This window comes from Camelus dromedarius, chromosome 5 (genome assembly GCF_036321535.1).
Source record: "Camelus dromedarius isolate mCamDro1 chromosome 5, mCamDro1.pat, whole genome shotgun sequence".
Lineage (NCBI taxonomy): Eukaryota > Metazoa > Chordata > Mammalia > Artiodactyla > Camelidae > Camelus > Camelus dromedarius.
Genome location: NC_087440.1, coordinates 3027444 through 3032075, shown reverse-complemented (window position 1 = coordinate 3032075; position 4632 = coordinate 3027444). Strand labels below are relative to the sequence as shown.

General features: G+C 40.7%; 1 non-coding gene across 1 annotated transcript; it reads right to left on the bottom strand.

The window, feature by feature from the left end:
* Nucleotides 1-1977: 1977 nt before the first annotated feature.
* Nucleotides 1978-2050, bottom strand: TRNAP-AGG (transfer RNA proline (anticodon AGG)). Its single transcript has one exon. It is a non-coding gene; the product is annotated as a tRNA-Pro (tRNA).
* Between the last annotated feature and the right edge of the window lie 2582 nt (nt 2051-4632).

The window sequence follows — 4632 nt, the reverse complement described above, 5'->3', positions numbered from 1 at the left end:
TAAAAAAACAAACCACCCAATCCAAAAATGGGCAGAAGGCCTAAACAAGCAATTCTCCAATGAAGACATACAAAAGGCAAATAGGCACATGAAAAAATGCTCAATATCACTAAATATCAGAGAAATGCAAATCAAAACTACAATGAGGTATCACCTCACACCAGTCAGAATGGTCATCATTCAGAAGTCCACAAAGGAGAAATGCTGGAGAGGCTGTGGAGGAAAGGGAACCCTCCTACACTGCTGGTGGGAATGCAGTTTGGTGCAGCCACTGTGGAAAACAGTATGGACATTCCTCAAAAGACTAGGAATAGACTTATCATATGACCCAGCATTCCCACTCCTGGGCATATATCTGGAGGGAACGCTAATGCAAAAAGATACATGCACCCCAATGTTCATAGCAGCACTACATACAATAGCCAAGACATGGAAGCAACCTAAATGTCCACCAACAGATGACTAGATAAAGAAGATGTGGTATACTTATACAATGGAATACTACTCAGCCATAAAGAGAATAACATAATGTCATTTGCAGCAACATGGATGGACATAGAGATCATCATTCTAAGTGAGCCAGAAAGAGAAAGAAAAATACCATATGATAACACTTATATGTGGAATCTAAAAAATAATAATAATAAAAGAAAAGGAAAAAGGGGACACTAATGAACTCATCTACAAAACAGAAACAGACTCGCAGACATAGCAAACAATTTTATGATTACCAGGGGAAAGAGGGTGGGAAGGGATAACTTTGGGAGTCTGTGATTTGCAAAGGTTAACCACTATATATAAAAGTAGATAAAAAACAGATTTCTTCTGTGTAGCACAGGGAACTATATTCAATATCTTGTAATAACCTTTAATGAAAAAGAATGTGAAAACGAATATATGTATGTATGTATACACATAACTGGGACATTGTGCTGTACACCAGAAATGGACACATTGTAACTGACCATACTTCAATTAAAACAATTTTTTTTTTGAAAAGAGTCTGGCTGGAGAGAAGGAAAAGGAGGACTGTCCGTGAAGAGTGAAGGAACAATGCAGAGCAAAGCGGTGATGAGGAGCAGACTGGCTTGGGCTGCGGGGGGACCACTCACCTCCTCACAGCTGACACAGTCCAATGGCATGTGTGACACCTGGTGAACTAGGCCTCGACTCCGTGACTTGTTATCATAGGGTTTTCTTTTTTTAAGCAGAAGCCATTTTTCAAATAAAGAGTTAAACAGGACCCCAGGTCCAAACGCATGAAAGCAAATCTGTTCTGGCTGAAACAGGTGGGGGCCCAGAGCCCGATCTATCCGGCACACCCTCCGCATCCACCCACCCATCTCTTTCCCAGGTCCTGCTTCTCAGCAGCCCTGAGGCACCTCCCCCGTGTGCAGAGTTTCTCCAGCTCTAAAACCACAGCCTCACCTGTAAGGTATGCGCCCCACAGACGCTCTCACACAAGGAGGCACCTGCATGCGGATTCACAGAAGCATTATTTGTGATGATAAACGTTGGAGGCACTCAAACGTCCATCAGCAGAAGAAAGGGTAAACAGATGGCGTGATATGTATGCAGTGTAATTAACTCTGCTCCAGTGAAAGGGGATGAGTGATAGCTACACATACCAACCAGGATGAATCTCATAAATGTATTACGGAGCGCAGAAAGCAAGTTGCAGAATATTATTGTGTTACTGTGTTATTGATATGTCATTATATATTATTTGCATAAAATCTAAAAACACACAAACAATATCATATATGCTTATGATACTTATACATGGAGTTAGAGTATGAAGACGTGCATAGGAAATAACAAGGCTTGAGAGGAAAACAGAGTATCTTCCCGACCTGGGGGCAGGCGAACTTCTTAGGCAACAAAAAACACAAACCATTAAAAAGCCGATAAATTAAAAAAAAAAAATTTTTTTAGGAGAGGAGGTAATTAGGTTTGTCTATTTGTTTATTTCTTAAGTGGAGGTCCTGGGGATTGAACCCAGAACCTTCTGCATCCTAGGCAGGCACTCTACCACTAAGCTATCTCCTCCCCCCAAAAGTTGATAAATTGAAGCCAGAAAGAGAAAGAAAAACATCACATGATATCACTTATATGAGGAATTGAAAACAAAACAAAACAAATGACATATGAACTTATTTACAAAACAGAGAAAGACTCACAGACATAGAAAACAAACTTATGGTTACGGGGGGAGAGATAAATTGGGAGTTCGAGATTTGTGGATACTAATATATGTAAAATAGACAAACAACAAGTTGATACTGTACAGCACAGGGAACCATAGTCAATATCTTGTAGTAACTTATGATGAAAAAGAATATAAGAACGAATGTATATATGTTCCTTTGTGACTGAAGCATTGTGCTGTGCACCAGAAGTTGACACAACATTGTAAACTGACTGTACTTCAATAAAAATATGTTTTTAAAAAAGTTGAGAAGTCGGACTTCTTTAAAATTAAGAGCTGCATGAAAAGAGTCAATGATGAGAAACAAACAAGCAACACAATTGAAAAAGCAACACAGAGAGTAGGAAAAGATATTTGTAACACGTGTATCTAAGGATCACATCCAAAATTCATAATGAGTTGCTACAAATTAATAAGAAAAAGATAATTCAATTATTTTAAAAATCTAACTTTTACCGTAAGATCTAGCAATCCCACTCCTGGGCATATATCTAGAGAAAATTCCAATTCAAAGACACCTGCCCCCAGTGTTCACAACAGCGCTATATACAATAGCCAAGACATGGAAGCGACCTAAATGTCCACTGACCCATGACTGGATAAAGATGTGGTGTACATACACATGTGTACACAATGAAATATTATGCAACCATTAAAAGAATGAAATAATGCCATTTGCAGCAACATGAATAGACCTGAGGATGATCATACTAAGTGAAATGAGTCAGACAGAAAGACAAATATCATCTTCTATCACCTATACGTGGACTTTAAAATATGGTACAAGTGGACTTATTTACAAAACAGAAACAGACTCACAGACGTAGAAGACAAACTTACGGTTACCAAAGGGGAAAGAGTTGAGGGGAGGATTAAATTAGGAGTTTGGGATTAGCCGATACAAACTACCATATACAAAACAGATAAACAACAAGGTCCTACTGTACAGCGCAGGGAATTATATTCAATGTCTTGTAATAACATATAATGGAAAAGAATTTCTTAAAATCTGACTTGAACGGGCACTCTGTAAAAGAGGCTATCCAAAGGCCACTTAGACGTGTAAAAAGGGGTTCAACATTAATTACTAGGAAAGTGCAAATTAAAACGTAATACGATACCACTGCACGCCCATTAGGATGGCTTCCATGTCGAACACTGACAACACCAAGCATTACCAAGGTTGCGGCTCACCCAGAGCCCTCATACGTCACTGGTGGGAATGCAAATGGATGCACCTACTTTGGAAAACTGTGACAATATTGCTCCTGAATGATGGTAAACATCCCCCAGAAATTCTATCCCTGGCTAGATGTCCAACAGAAATGAATGACTAAGGCCATCAAAAGTCATGTACAAGAATGTTATATATTCATAGTAGCCTCAAACTGGAAATCAACTGAATGTCCACCATCAGTAGAATGGATAAACTATGGTCTATTCACACGATGAAATACTACACAATAGTAAAAAAAAAAAAGAAAAGACTGCTACACGTAACAATCTTACGGGTGAATCTTACAGGTGAAATAAACCAGGTACAAGAGAGGATATAGTGTATGTTATTCACATGCAGATTGAAAGTCAGCAAAATGAGCCTCTGTGATCGAGGTCAGACTAGCGGTGCTTTGGGAGGTGCCGACCGTGAAGGGGCAAGCGGAGGCTTCTAGGTTTCCTCCCTTCAAGTAGCGACGACACGGGCATATTTACCTGTAAAATTCATCAAGCTGTACCCTTAAGACCTGGGCACTTGATGCAACTGGTGCATTGATTAAAAACTTATGAAAGAAAAAGATGCGTACAGGAATGAAAATTGCCAAGTTTAGGGTAAGTAATACATTCCGAAGTGTTTCTTCTGCAGGGAGGGAGAAATTGCCTGAAACTGCTTCACGGAGAAGGTGGGCCTTTCATTGGACTTTAAGAATGTGATTGGGGCAGGGATCGTTCCAGGATGTGCTTAGAAGACAGAAAGTAACTAGAGCAGAGAATTCAGGTCAGGGCAGGGAAGAGGGGAGAGGAACCGCACTGCGGACTTGGGTCTAGGAGTCCAGGTTCAAGTCCTAACTCCACTACCGACCAGCTCTGTGACCTTGGGGATAGTCACTTAACCTCTCTAAGTCTCAGTTCCTCCCTTTGTCAAATGGGGATGGCTATGAAATAATGCTCCTAAGCTGCTTAACCTAGTGGCTGGCAGAGTGTACTCAAGAAACAGGCATGCCCCCATCACGATCATTACACTGGGGAACTCTCCTAACAAGATGCTGCAGTGGGGCATTTGCTGTCTTTATCTCAGCCGTCACCCCAAAGGCCTGAAATAACACAATGTGTGCCAAGAACCCCCACAGCATAAAGCAAGGGCCTGGGCCATCTGTGTGCAGCAAGCTAAGAGATTGTGGAACATTCTGCCAGCACCTCCAGGGTAT